Below are 15967 nucleotides of genomic sequence, written 5' to 3' on the forward strand. Positions count from 1 at the left end.
ATTCAACAACTGAGGCTGTAGCCTCAGCAGCTCTTCCTGAGTGGGCGTAGCCACCAAAATGTCGTCCATATAATGATAGACGTGAGCATCAGGAAACCGCTTGCAAACTCCAGACTAGGCACGGGCTACATACCATTGGCATAACATTGGCGAATTCCGCATTCCTTGAGGCAAAACTCTCCATTGATACCGCTGTGCGGGCTCAGCATTATTTATTGTTGGCACCGTGAAGGCAAATTTTGGTCTGTCATCGGGATGCAGAGGGATCATAAAAAAACAATCCTTCAGATCCACAATGAGGACCGGCCAGTCCGCAGGAAGCATGGTAGGCGATGGCATACCAGCCTGCAATGTCTCCATGCCTTCCATCACAGCATTGATCTTTCGGAGGTCTTGTAGCAACCTCCATTTCCCAGACTTCTTTTTGATACAAAAGACAGGAGTATTCCAGGGACTGGTAGATGGTTCCAAATGCCCCTGATCCAACTGCTCCTGTACAAGTTCACGAAGGGCGACTAGCTTGTCATGAGGGAGGGGCCACTGATTCTCCCAGATGGGTCTGTCCACCAGCCACCGTAAAGGAGGTGTGGGACACTCTGTGCCCTTCATCACAGTGGCCTCAATCAAAAATCCGTCCCCAGTCGCACCCCCTACGCGGCCAAAACATCCCTCCCCCAGAGGTTCTGAGGAATCTCAGTAACATGAGGCCAAATTATGGCCGTCTGTCCCTCCGGGTTTGTGATGGCCACGGGATTCCGGCTCACGTAGCATTGCTTCGTTCCTCCTAAGCCCGAGATCGATGTCTTCGCCAGGGTCAAAGGCCACTGCGGGGGCCAAGCGGCCAGAGAGAGAATGCTCACGTCAGCCCCCGTATCTAGGAGGCCACGAAGGTGAATCTCCGATGGCGTGGCACCAACCATGGACACGGTACACAGCGTCTCAGGACGGTCTTTGGTCAGGACAGCAGTCCAGTGCACTTGAGGTGGCCCTGTAGAGCCGAAGCCACCGTCTCCCCGTGACCGGTCCTCGGTCCTGGAAACAGAAGACTTAAAAGGAACAAGTTGAGCAATTTGTGTGCCTTTTGGGATAGTCAGAGGGGGGGTGGGTGTGGAGACCATTGCATGAATCTGCCCTGAAAAATCTGCATCAATCAGTCCCAGGTGCACTATGATGCCCTGAATGGTGGCACTGGACCTCCCCATCAGGAAAGCACTCATGCCATCACCCAAGGGACCAAAGGCATCCAGGGGAACCTTGTGTATTTTGTCCGAATCAATCACGACAGACTCGGCTGTGCAGACATCAACACCTGCTGAACCGCGGGTGCTGGCTGCAAGCTTGCTGAGCAGATCTCCATTGGTTGGGGCTGAGGCAGAGACATTTGTGTCTGCACGCGTCTCACCTTCGTGCTCTGCGTCGCGTTTCCCGAATTGCCCAGCGGCTGACCATTCACATGCACTGTCGCCTTACATGCATTCGCAGTGTGATTCGGCCTTCCACACCGTGCACAATAAAACAAGACAGCCGTAGGCTTCTGCGCCTTCCTCTGTTTCTTCCTGGCCTGAGCACCCCACTGCCGCTGTTGCACCCCTTGGGGAACGACCCAAGCAGGCTGCACAGCAGTAGCCACAGCCGGTTGCACGGCCGCAGGCACGGCCGGCTGGACCGCTGTAGTCACCGTCAGTTGGACAATCGTAGCCACAGCTGGCTGCACAGCTGTATGCACGGCAAGCACCTGTTGGCTGGAAGGGGATATCTTTGCACAGGCCCCAACCATGTCCGACATGGATGGTTCCCCGGGAAGCGCCTCAATTATCCTCTTGCAAGCAGCATTACAGTTGCCCTGAGCAACGGACTGAATCATGAGCTTCCTTGCTGCCGGATCACTCACCTGCTTCTCAACCGCAGCAGTTAACCTCCCTGCAAAGCACAGGAAGGGCTCATCAACTCCCTGGACGATAGTCGCAAAGGGCTGCTGTGGAGTAGCCAGCTGTAAGGTCTGAACCAGGGCTGCCATGCCTGTCTGCTGGCACTGCTCCTGGACCAAGGGCTCATAACCAGCCTGCCCTTCGGCCCTGGTATAATTGCCTGTTCCCATTAGCATATCAATATTAACCATACGCCTAGGATCTCCTGGACCCAGTGTCATATTCCGTTCCACCGCTCTGACTGCCAACTGAGTCCATTTATTCTCAAAGAAGTCATATTCAACCGGTGGGAAAAGGGCCCAAGCCAAGCTCCGAATGTCAAAGGACGTCAAAAGACTGGCGTTAAAAGAACGGAGAACCTGCATCACCTCGGTTGAGCCCAAACCCTATTTCCCGACTACATCACGCAGTTCTGACAAGGCCTGCCAAGCCAAGGGTTGATAGGTATTATGAGTAGCACCCTGAAGGACAGGGAAGGCCTGAAGACCCTCAGATGAAGCAGCAGCACCCGCCCTATCCTGCCCTGTGGACCCCACAGGGTCAGAGGCAGGCACTCGACTGGGAACTAGCTGAACATCAGACACGGCAAGTCTAGCACCAGCATCAGCATCTCCACTTAGTCCTTCAACCTTAGCCTTTACTTCGTCCCAGAACTGGCCGCGGTCTCTCGGCCTTACGGTCACCTGACAAGGGGGTAGCGTCCAAACTGTTGATGAACAGCCAACAGCGCGAAAATTTCTGCCCTTGTCAAAGACCGGCCGCATTTCGGCCGTGTCCCCGTTCGTGCTGAACTTAAACACCTCGGCAGCAGGAAGCGGAGGCGGGGTCGGACCAGCCGCTGGCGCTGGCCCCGCCGCATCCTCAGCGGCGCTGGAGCCCGCACCAGCTGCTGGAGACCGGTCCGACGGCTCCGCGGCAGACACGCATCCCTGCGCGCCTGAGGAGCCTGTGCTGCATTCAGGAGGAGGCGGCGACCGCGCCTCCGTGACTTGGGGTGCCGCGTCGGTCCCTGCGGGCAGATCATTAGAACTAGGGGCATCAGAGCCTCTCCCCGCCCTGCCAGCACCGCCTGCAGCCCATGGGGCTGGCGCGGGAGGCGGAGTGTCCAGAACCCCCCCGAGAAGGGGTCCTGCGGGGGCCCGGGAGCTCACGGCCCCCCCCATCCCGGAGCGGGGCGAAGCTGTCAGCCCGTGCAGGGAGGCGGCGCCCGCCGAGGGACTGACCGGGGCTCTGCCTTCGGCCGCATCCCCGCCCCGCGCTGCCAGCGGCGCGGGGGCAGAGGCAGCCAACGCAGCCGCCTCCGGGCTCGGCCCAGGCGGCAGAGCGGGAAACTCCACACTGCCCGACCCCATCGGATACGTAACGGTCGTGTGGCAGAACAGACAATGCACCGTGACCGAATCGCGGCCAAAAGACAGGGGGGCCCACTTTTCCGGGGCGCCCTCACCCACCAACGCCGGAAAGGCACGGAGAGGGGGCGGCCCCGCCCCGCTCCGGCGGCTCCACTGCGCGGGGCTCGGCGGGACCGGCTGTACCGGCCCCAGGCTCGGCAGGGCTCTGCCCCCCCTCTGCCCGAGACCAGCGCCAGAACCCGAGGAGGGGGAAGCCCCCCGCACAGGAACGGGGGAGGAAGGGGAAGAATCCACATCACAAAGCAGCTGAAATTCAGATTCCGGGTCTGACATAATGACCCCGCCCCCTCCCAGCTCTCCGTCCCGCTTCGGACTGGGGCTCTCAGCCTTCGAACTGTAAGGAGTCAACTTAAATACAGCTCTCTCAAATAATTTCAACTGCAATAAGAGTTCCGCAATGTCTTCATCGTATTCTATATCAAGAGAGTCTAACATACAGTCCCCCAGGAGGTACCACTCCCGTCGACTAAGCACAGACCCGTGTGTGGGAAAGAACCCATGCCGCCTGCCCCATGCAAACAGATCCTGTAGTCCCTCCTGGGATATCTGAGCATCCTTCCGCTCCAAGAGATCTCCCCAAAGTTCCAAAACTAAAGAATCCTCCATGATAAACACAAAACAGGGAAAAGGAGAAAGGAAAAACCTCACCAAACCGTTCACCCACACTCAGGGTCACCAGATGTCACCGTGAAACACAAAGAAATCACACGAAGACAGATTTCTGCAGAGGTTCTTCTGATCCAGCTTCCAGCTGAAAGGGCGGAGAGAAGAAACCCCTTTGTTTATTCTTTTACTTTTATACATTTGTGGGTCTAGCAGAAGATTGGCTTTTTGGGGTTTCCACCCCTCAGCCTCAGTGGCCAGACGAATTGTCAGTTACAATTGTTTTCAGGTTAGAAATATGCAAACAAAGGACAAAGAATGAAAAACAAAGGGTTTGTTTATATTACTTCTGTGGGAAAGGTAGAAAAACTGCTCTAATATTCTACAGTAACTAAAAGATCTGACTCCATTTATGAAAATCAAAAGGCTAATAAAGAAACTCAGAAAAACCAGGGTAACAACCCATTGCACTGTTCAACTTTCCCGGCAGCTGGTGCATGATAAGGGATGTGATATATCCATTCAATGCCATGTTCTCTAGCCCAGGTGTTTATAAGGCCGTTCTTGAAATGGGTCCCATTGTCTGACTCGATTCTCTCAGGGGTGCCATGTCTCCATAGGACCTGCTTTTCAAGGCCTAAGATAGTATTCCAAGCAGTAGCATGAGGCACAGGGTAGGTCTCCAACCATCCAGTGGTGGCTTCCACCATAGTCAGCACATAACGCTTGCCTTGGCGGGTTTGGGGAAGGGTGATGTAGTCAATCTGCCAGGCTTCCCCATACCTGTACTTCAACCATCGTCCACCGTACCACAGAGGCTTTACCCGCTTGGCCTGTTTGATTGCAGCACAGGTCTCACAGTTGTGGATGACCTGTGAGATGTTGTCCATAGTAAGGTCCACCCCTCGGTCACGGGCCCATCGGTATGTTGCATCTCTCCCCTGATGACCAGATGCATCATGGGCCCAACAGGCTAGGAATACTTCTCCCTTGTGTTGCCAGTCTAGATCTACCTGTGATACTTTCACCTTGGCGGCTTTGTCCACTTGCTCATTGTTGTGATGCTCTTCATTAGCTCGACTCTTGGACACATGTGCATCCGCGTGTCGAACCTTCACGGTCAGCTTCTCTACTCAGGCGGCGATGTCTTGCCAAATCTCAGCAGCCCAGATGGGTTTCCCTCTGCGCTGCCAATTGGCCTTTTTCCAGCGATTCAGCCATCCCCACAGAGCATTAGCTACCATCCACGAGTCGGTGTAGAGATAGAGTCTCGGCCACTTCTCTCGTTCGGCAATATCTAAAGCCAGCTGGATGGCTTTAAGTTCTGCAACCTGACTTGATCCACCTTGTCCCTCAGTAGCTTGTGCAACTTGTCGTGTGGGGCTCCACACTGCAGCTTTCCATTTCCGGTTGGCGCCTACAATTTGGCAGGAACCGTCAGTGAAAAAGGCATATTGTCTTTCAGTCTCCGGTAGCTCGTTATACGGTGGGGCTTCCTCAGCACGTGTCACTTGTTCTTCTTCTTCTTCAGAAGATAATCTAAAAGTCTCACCTTCAGGCCAGTTAGTTATAATTTCTAGAATCCCAGGGCGATTCGGGTTTCCAATACGGGCGCGCTGTGTGATGAGGGCAATCCATTTGCTCCATGTGGTGTCAGTGGCATGATGCGTGGAAGGAACCTTTCCCTTGAACATCCATCCCAGCACTGGTAGTCGGGGTGCCAAAAGCAGCTGCGTTTCAGTGCCAATTACTTCTGAGGCAGCTTGAAGTCCTTCATAGGTGGCTAAGATTTCCTTCTCTGTGGGAGTGTAGTTGGCTTCAGATCCTCTGTAGCTTCGGATCCAGAATCCCAGTGGTCGGCCCCGAGTCTCCCCAGGCACCTTCTGCCAAAGACTCCAGGACAGGCCATTGTTCCCGGCTGCTGAGTAGAGCAGGTTCTTCACATCTGGTCCTGTCCTGACTGGGCTAAGGGCTACCGCATGAGCGATCTCCTGCTTGATCTGGGCAAAGGCTTGCTGCTGTTCAGGGCCCCAGTGGAAATCGTTCTTCTTGCGGGTGACCAGGTAGAGAGGGCTCACAATCTGGCTGTACTCAGGAATGTGCATCCTCCAGAAACCTATGGCGCCTAGGAAAGCTTGTGTTTCCTTCTTGCTGGTCGGTGGGGACATGGCGGTGATCTTATTGATGACCTCAGTGGGAATCTGCTGCCGTCCATCTTGCCACTTTACTCCCAGGAACTGGATTTCTTGAGCCGGTCCCTTCACTTTACTTCGCTTAATGGCAAAACCAGCTTTCAGCAGAATCTGGATGATCTTTTCTCCTTTCTCGAAGACTTCCCCTGCTGTGTTCCCCCATACAATGATGTCATCAATGTACTGTAGATGTTCAGGAGCCTCACCTTTTTCCAGTGCAGCCTGGATCAGTCCATGGCAGATGATGGGGCTGTGTTTCCACCCCTGGGGCAGTCGGTTCCAGGTGTACTGTACGCTCTTCCAGGTGAAGGCAAACTGGGCCCTGCACTCTGCTGCCAAAGGAATGGAGAAGAAGGCATTGGCAATATCAATGGTCGCATACCACTTTGCTGCCTTGGACTCTAGCTCGTACTGAAGCTCCAACATGTCTGGCACAGCAGCACTTAGTGGTGGGGTGACTTCATTCAGAGCACGGTAATCCACAGTCAGTCTCCATTCTCCACTGGACTTACGCACTGGCCATATAGGGCTGTTGAAAGTTGAACTAGCCTTGCTGACCACCCCTTGGCTCTCCAGTTTACGAATTATCTCATGGATAGGAATCACAGAGTCTCTGTCGGTGCAGTATTGCCGTCGGTGTACTGTTGTTGTGGCGATTGGTACCTGTTGTTCTTCAGCTCTCAGTAGTCCCACAGCAGACGAGTCATCTGAGAGACCAGGCAAGGTATTCAGTTGTCTGATGTCTTCTGTCTCTACAGCAGCTATCCCAAAAGCCCAGCGATATCCTTTTGGATCTTTGAAGTATCCATTTCTGAGATAGTCTATGCCAAGGATGCATGGGGCCTCTGGGCCAGTCATGATGGGGTGTTTTTGCCACCCATTCCCGGTTAAACTCACTTTGGCCTCCAATACAGTTAGCTGCTGGGACCCTCCTGTCACTCCAGAAATAGAAATGGATTCTGTTCCTACATACCTTGATGGCATCAGGGTACATTGGGCACCAGTGTCAACCAAAGCCGTATATTTTTGTGGGTCAGATGTGCCAGGCCATCGGATCCACACAGTCCAATAGATCCGATTGTCCCTTTCCTCTACCTGGCTAGAGGCAGGGCCCCCCTATTCCTGGTCATGGTACACGTTGCTTTCTTCCTGTAAATATGTTCCTGAGGTCCCTTCAAGTGGATCAGTCATATCATTCTTCTTATACTGTCTGGAGTTCTGTGCCTTTGAGACTGGAGCAGTGTTGGCTCTAGATGAGCTCTTCGTGGTAGGTGTCTCTCTCTTCAGTTCACGTGCCCGGGCTGCTAAGGAAGAGGTGGGTTTTCTATCCCACTTCCTCATGTCTTCTCCATGCTCCCGAAGAAAAGACCAGAGGTTACCCCGTGGAGTGTATCCTCTCTCCCTGGCTGGTGGATACCTGCTCCTAATGGCAGAGACTCTTGTTGGTTCTGGAGAGATGTGGTAGATTTCTTCCTTAAGTTCCTTTTTCAGTTTCTGATGGCCCTCTTCAATCAAACTCTGGACTTGCTCAGCCAGCCTTGTTTCCACGGATGAGACATGGGTACGAAATGGGGCAGTGACAGTGTCCTCGTAAATTCTCAGTTTATTGACCAAGACGCCCACCTTGTCCTCACCTTCCCTCCATTGCAGCGTTGCCAGGTAACGCGAGTACATCTCTGGTCCAAGCCGTGCAAATCTCAACCACATCTGCGATGTGCACTGGACATCATCTGGGCTTTTAGGAAATCTCTCGTCTTCTGAGAAAATGATCTCCAGCACAGCCAATTCCCTCAGGCATCGGATACCTTGTTCCATTGTGCTCCATTTTCCTTGGTGCACCTGGAGGTCTTCTTTACAAAGGTATCTGTCCCTCACACTTGTTAGCATTCGCCGCCAGAGGCTGAGAGTTTGTTGGGTTCTCCCGATCCCCTGGTCAATGACCACATCCCAAGACAGTGATCCCAATTGCCTGGCCTCACTTCCGTCCAGAATGGTGTCATTGGCTGCAGCGTCCCAGATGCAGAGCAGCCAGGTCAGGATGGACTCGTTTGTCTGGCGGGTGAATTCCCTCCGCAGGTCACGCAGTTCACCCAGGGATAGAGAGCGGGTGATGATCTCTGGCTCTGTCTCTTCTGCTGGGTGCGAAGGTCCTGCCACATCCTCATCAGTCACTATGCGGACTGATTTGCTCTTTGATTTCTTCTTCTGAACAGGGGCAACTGCCACTGGTTTAGGTTGTTCTGCTTCGGTGACAGTTTGTGTGGAGATGCTGATGGCACCTTTGGTTTCTTTCTCCTCTGTGACAGCTTGTGTAGACACGGACACTGTTGCTTTGTTTTTGGTTCCTTTCTCCTCTGTGATGGTCTGAGTAGATGCAGAAACTGTTGCTTTGTTTTTGGTTCCTTTCTCTTCTGTGACATTCTGCGTAGATGCGGTTCCTGTTTCCTCTATGACAGTTTGTGTAGACACGGATGCCGTTGTTTTGCATTTGTTTCTTTTTCCCTCTTCCTCAAGGAGACGCTGCACCACCCCATGTAGTGTTTGATTTCTAAACATGGTGCAGGCCGTGCAGAGAAGGCAAAGCAGAACTAACAACAATATTATGCTGTCCTTGGCACCTAGAGAGAACTCAATACTTTCAAAAACTGCTGTGCCAGACCTAAAAGACTGGAAAAAATCATTCTTTACCCCTCCCCACAGGGGCTGGGTGCGATTGTTGAGAACCCAGATGTAGCATTCTGGACCAGGACAAGAAAACAAAATAGAGTATATATTCCGAATGATGCTCATTGCCTCAGAGGTTATAATACAATAAACATAATAGACCAGTAAAGCAATTTTGGTACCATACCCTGGTCTACACATGAGCATTAAGACCGGCAAATACTGCCCCATATGTGGGAAAATGTAGAGAGGTAGGTATAAGATATATGAAAGCATGTTGAGCATCATAGCAGACAGCTGGTTGTTTTTTTTTTTTGTTTTGTTTTTTTGTTTTGTTTTGTTTTGTTTTGTTTTGTTTTCCTCACTACAAAATTGTAATCCTGACTTTTCTCAATACCTCCTGCCCCGCGTTGGATGCCAAAATATATGTGCTGGCTTGAAGGCAAAACCAGCAAGAGACTCCAAGTCAGAAAAAAACCAATTTAATAGGAGAGGAAAAAAAAAGTAAAATAAAATAAAACACATGCAATGGTACAAAAGATCACTGACAGAGTCAGAATACAACCTGAAACCGTGGTGGTAGCAGTCCAGATGAAGTGGTCTTGTTGAAGCAGTATTCTTGCAGCAAGGTCTGGTAGCTCTTGTCCTCTGGGAATCCAGTGGGTAAGGCTGCCTGTGCTGTCCCAGATGCCAGATTATATCCAGGTGGGAATGCTTGGCTCCTCCCCCTGGGCAGAGCATCTCACAATGGACTGATATCATTTTATCAGTTTTGTAATGGGTCCTTGATTGTCCATTAAACAGAGATAGCTCCTGGAGGGAGTTATCTATGAGTCATGCAGGAGGGCATTGATGGGCCATTCACAGAAGATAGTCTGGAGGGAGGGGGCAAGGGAAACAGTGGTGCACAACTTAGTTTCAACATTTCATGTAGATGGTGATAGAATACATACTTTGGGCACATTTTACATTGTAACCTAGGACACCCTTGTTGGGGAGAGACCTGATGGCCCAGTGGGGGGTCACAATTGACATCCCAGACCCCTCACAGGATTTTTGGGCGGCGACCACTGAGGAGCGCCCTACCTGCAAGCTGAATTGGAAAACAGATTCACCAATGGGGGTAGAGCAGTGGCCTGTTTCAAAGCAAAAATTAAAGGCGCTTGAAGAGCTCGTGGAGGAGCAGTTGGCCAAAGGCCACATTGTAGAGACAACCAGCCCTTGGAACTCCCCGGTTTTCGTCATCCAGAAGCTGGGAAAGGACAAGTGGAGGCTCCTCCAGGACCTCAGACAAATTAACAATGTGATTGAAGACATGGGCTCTCTCCAATCTGGTATGCCTTCCCCTACCATGCTCCCACAAAATTGGAAATTGGCTGTAATAGATATAAAAGATTGTTTCTTCCATATTCCCCTACACCTGGACGACGCCCCACGTTTTGCATTCTCGGTTCCCACCATCAACCAAGAGGCCCCAAGGAAACGCTACCTGTTGGGGAGGAAGAAGCCAAAAAACCCTATAAATATGATTGCCTCTATTCTGAGAATGAGAAACCTGTAAGTGAGATAGAATTGAAAGTAAGTTTTGATGTTTGAGATGTATTAGATACTGGATGTCTGGGAAAACAGTTATGTGACCATCTGAAAGTTACCTGCAGCCAGACCCAGAGGTCAAATGGAATGTTCTGTCTCACCCCCCAATGTATGGTTCATCCCACACCTGTACCCCTCCCCTGAAGTATCAGGTATCTGTAACCCCATTGGCACAAGTCTGTTCCAGCCCACCTTGAGACCCCTTATAAGGGGGCTGCGAAGGTGGCTCGGCCTCTTTGCTTTTTGCTCTCTCTTTGCTTGCACCCTTTCCCGAGGACTTTCCTCTCTTGGAATCTCCTCTCCCTACTTCTCCCTTCCCCCACTTTCCTAGGCCTTGCCACGAGCTGCAGCCTGGCAGCTCAGAGCAAGGCCCCCACATCCCTTACAATAAACCTCATCTTCTAAAACCTAACTTCAGAGATCTCTCGTCTACATTTATCTACACCGTCCTGGAGTCCTCAGCAGCAGGAGGAAGCAATTTCTACAGCTACCATTGGCAAGTTTTACCCCAAGGGTTGAAAGTTTCGCCAGTAATCTGCCAGTGGTATGTGGCTTCCTTGCTGTCCCCGGTCTGCGTAGCCGCGGAGAAAGCAATCATCCATCATTATATGGATGATGTGCTTGTGTGTGCCCCCACCGATGATGTCTTGTCACACGCGCTTGACCTGACAATCAATGCATTGGTTGTTGCAGGGTTCGAGCTGCAAGAAGACAAAGTTCAAAAGATGCCACCTTGGAGGTACCTCGGGCTGGAAATTGGCAAGCGGACCATTGTGCCACAGAAATTGGAAATTAGGACCAAAATCCAGACCCTCGCAGATGTCCACCAACTGTGTGGGGCATTGAATTGGGTGAGACCCTGGCTAGGTCTGACCACCGAGGACCTGGCCCCTCTTTTCAATTTATTGAAAGGGGGAGAGGAGCTGAGTTCTCCTAGGGAACTCACCCCAGAAGCAAAGAATGCGCTGGGAAAGGTGCAGCATCTCATGTCCACTCGGCAGGCTCACCGGTGTGATCCGGACCTGCCTTTCAAATTTATAATTATGGGAAATTTGCCACACCTCCATGGGGTCATTTTCCAATGGAAAAATAATATCAAAAAGGACCAGGGCAGAGAAGACCCGCTCTTAATCATAGAATGGGTCTTTCTCAGTCATCACAGGTCCAAAAGGATGACATGCCCACAAGAACTGGTGGCTGAACTGATCCGGAAGGCCAGAGTCCGGATCAGGGAATTGGCCGGATGTGATTTTGAATGCATTCACATTCCAATTGGATTAAGATCGGGCCAAATTACAAATGCAATGTTAGAACACTTGCTTCAGGAGAATGAAGCACTGCAGTTTGCTCTGGATTCCTTTACCGGACAAATTTCTATTCATCGGCCAGCCCACAAAATTTTCAATCAGGATGCCAAATTCACATTAAGTTTGAAAAGTGTTCGGAGTAAGAAGCCTTTAGAGGCCTTGACAGTTTTCACTGACGTGTCCGGAAGGTCCCACAAGTCAGTCATGACTTGGAAGGACCCTCAGACTCAGCAGTGGGAGGCAGATGTTGCTGAGGTGGAGGGATCACCTCAAGTTGCTGAGTTGGCCGCTGTCGTCAGGGCTTTTGAAAGGTTCCCCGAACCTTTCAATTTAGTGACGGATTCTGCTTATGTAGCGGGAGTGTTGTCCAGAGCAGATCAGGTCATACTGCAGGAAGTGTCTAACACTGCACTGTTTGAGCTGCTCTCTAAGCTTGTCAAGCTTGTCTCCCACAGAGAGCAGCCATTCTTTGTGATGCATACAAGATCACATACTGATTTGCCAGGTTACATTGCTGAGGGGAACAGAAGGGCTGATGTTCTTGCTGCCCCTGCTGCAATGGCCCCATTGTCTAACATCTTTGAACAGGCAAAGCTCAGCCACCAACTCTTCCATCAAAACGCACCTGGCCTTGTTCGCCAGTTTCACATCACCCGGGAACAGGCTAAGGCAATTATGGCTACGTGTCCCGCTTGCAATCAGCATGCACTTCCCACCTTGAGTGCAGGAGTGAACCCCAGAGGCCTTAAGAGCTGTGAGGTGTGGCAGACAGACGTGACATATATCCCCCAATTCGGCCGATCTAAGTATGTACACGTCTCAGTGGACACCGTCTCTGGCGCAGTCTTTGCTTCCGCCCACACAGGGGAGAAAACCTCGGATGTAATAAAACACCTCATCCAGGCTTTCTCCTTCATGGGCATCCCGAGGGAGTTAAAAACTGATAATGGCCCAGCGTACCGCTCCAGGGAGTTCAGCAGCTTCCTGCAACAATGGGGAGTGGGACATAAGACCGGCATCCCCCACTCCCCAACAGGCCAGGCTGTGGTAGAGAGGACCCACAGGGAAATCAAAAGGGTCCTCAACCAACAACAACAGGTTTTAAAAATAGAAACACCGCAGACCCGATTGGCCAGGGCACTATTCACTGTGAATTTTTTAAATTGTACTTTTGAATTCTTAAACCCTCCAATCGTTCGCCATTTCAGGGCAAACCCTCAATTAAACATCAAGGAGAGGCCACCAGTCATGGTCCGGGACCCTGAGACTGGAAAGACAGAGGGACCTCACGATTTGGTCACGTGGGGTCGTGGATACGCTTGCATGTCCACCCCCACGGGGCTGAAATGGTTACCATCCAAATGGGTGAGGCCCTATGTCCCGAAGGTCTCGGGGGGAAAAGAAAAACCTACCTCAAGTGACACAGGCAGCATTTAGGCAGAGAAGAAGGGAAAGTCTTTCTGGGATGGGCTCCTTTTCCTAAACCCTCTGTTTGGACAATAATTATTTGCTTTAGTCATTTTAGTTACGATGGAACCTGTCCAGCACCAGTCCCCAGTGCTGAAGAAATTCCACCTGCTTCTCAGCATCCTCCTGCTCGCCAGTCTCGCTGCTCCAGTCTCCGGATGGCTGGTGCCCCAGCCCAAAGCCAACGTTTGGGCGACTCTCACCAGGGCAATGGGGCAGGACCACATTTGCCTCTCAGCCACGTCGGCAGACAACCCACTTATGACCTGCCTTGTGGGGATCCCAAATGGGCCAAAGGAGTTACCCGCCAAGCTCTTAGAGATCACAGAGCAGACCAATAGAGAGGGTGCTTCTAAGGGTCAATCCATATCCCAGCTATCCCCACCTGATTCCTTTCTAGATACTGAAATTACGTTCCCCATTAGAAATCTGTTTTTGTTGTGGAAAAAATATATGTCCACCCTTCCCATCTTAAGTTTTCCCATCAATGAATTGGAAATTTTGGGTTCATCAAATGCCTCTTTTTGTGTTCATTTTATGTTTACCCTCCCCTCAGGGTCAAGAGAGATCCTATCAGTTTGTTTATCAAACCAAGGATGTTTACACAGCCAAAATATGGTGCGGCCGGATCGCCCATGTGGAAATGGCTTCGACAACTGATAGGAAACCCCTGGCCCTTCCTAAAGGTGTGTTTTTGATTTGTGGGGATAGAGCATGGGCAGGCATCCCCCCTCGCCTTGTAGGAGGACCATGTACTTTTGGCCGGTTGGGCTTGTTTTCCCCCAGCAAGACCACTCTCATGAATTGGCAGCGAAAAAATTCCACCAGCAAAAAGGTCCAAAAAAGAGATTTGGCCTCGCTCGATGCCAACTGACTCAGAAATTATTCATTGGTTGAAAGTAAAGGGAGTGGCAGTCACAGTTTTTCTACCCTGGGTATCGACTGCGAAAGCTCTAGGTGAGCTGGCTCACCTAGAGTGTTGGGTGGCGAAACAGGCAAATTTAACTTCCAACGCGCTGGCTGGCCTCCTATCAGATGAGGAAGTAACAAGGCAGGCAACGCTGCAAAACAGAGCAGCTATCGACTACCTCCTCCTCCTCCATGGACATCGGTGTGAGGCGTTTGAGGGGTTGTGTTGTTTCAACCTGTCGACAAAGGCTGAGGATGTCCACAAACCCATCCAGAGCATCTGGGGCATGGTAGAAGACATCAAGAAAGACTGGTGACTGGCTGAGTGGGATGTTTGGGAACTGGGGCATTTTGGGCTGGGTAGGCTCAATTATAAAATCAGTTCTGTTAGTTTTATTTATTATTGTATTAATTTTAGTTATGATTTGTATTGTCAGAAAAATGTTAAATAGGTTGATTTCTAGCACCACACACTCCCCCTCCGTAAACCGAGTAGATATGTCATCCGTGCCCGAATGGGAGGAAGACATAGAGTGGGAGGAGGACATGGAACTGGAAGAAGAATTGGAGGAAGACCGAGACCTGGAAGAGGAGCCTCAGATGGAGAGGCCTGTTCAGCTAGAGTGGCTCGATGAGGCATGTCCAGACTCAGAGTATTGTCCTCCCCCGTTCCAGTTCTCCTCCTCTTAAAAAAACAAAATAGGGGGAGATGTAGTGGTGTGAGAGTTGTTTTATTAAGTTATTAAGTTATTTTTGTAAGATTTTAAAGTTATTTTTGTAATGGTACAGTCCGCTGTACCCCCCTGTGTTTTGTAATAGTTTCCCCCCTTATGAGTTAGTTATTTAACCAGACGTTTTATGTCAATCATTCCTTCCCTGCACCTGTTCCTGTCAGTCGTCCCCCCCCCCCCCCCCCCCCCCCCCTCCTCGTGGTTGCCCTGTCTGTCACTTCGAGACCCTTCCCTGGATTCTGGAAAGATCCAGGAGAGGTGTCGAGTGGTAGGCTGGTGCCCAGGGAATCCCCTCCTACCCTTCTGTGATTTGTTAATGGTTCAAAAGTTACCACTCCTGTGTTCCCTGGTTGGCTGACCTGTTGTCAGCCCTCCCCCATTTATAAGTGGCTGTCAGGCTTTGATCTCTGCTCTCTCTGGGCACCAGTGGTCTGAGGCAGAGCTCCTTGCCGGACTCCCCTTAATAAACTACCTTCTACCCTGCCTAAAGAGAGACGACTCTTTTTCCGTCGCCGCAGTTGCAACTCCATCAGGTCCACTCGCTGGTGTGGGGAACCAAGAACTCACCGGGAGGAGGTTACTTGCCCTGCCTGTAACCCCGACCGATCCTCGCTGGTTGTAAGAGTCTGTCTGAAGTTCCCCTCATTTGCCTCACGATCGTCATAAGGATCCCGAGGACCCCACTGCAGTTCTGGCCTGCTCGAGGTGGATGCTTGCCAATCATCTGCGGGTGCATTTTCCTGTGTCACCATGCCACGGTACACGGGCTTTGAGCAGTGTAATGGTAGTTCTGTACCTGAAGATTACATCTGCTTCACGGTCCCTGCTTCATGACAATAGCCTATGAATTTCCCCACCTCTTGGCCAAGTGAACTTTCTGGGGTAACTTTGGTGGTCCCCCACGGAAAATCCTTCATCTGCTTCACAACCACCGTGACAGACAGAGATCAAAGTCCCCTTCCAAGGACTGAGATTGAGACCCCTATATGAAGCCCCTCTCAAGGACTGAGACATGAGACCCCTGCAACCCTAATTCAGGGATGGGGACTGACTTAACTGAAGCGAGATGTTTGCCTGGAGGCGTGATCGTTGGACCAAGAAGACAATGGCTCTCGCTTACTGCTAAGGACATGGACTACCTGTTCCCCCTTGGTGGCTTCA

This window comes from Hirundo rustica, chromosome W, assembly GCF_015227805.2.
Source record: "Hirundo rustica isolate bHirRus1 chromosome W, bHirRus1.pri.v3, whole genome shotgun sequence".
NCBI classification, from domain to species: domain Eukaryota; kingdom Metazoa; phylum Chordata; class Aves; order Passeriformes; family Hirundinidae; genus Hirundo; species Hirundo rustica.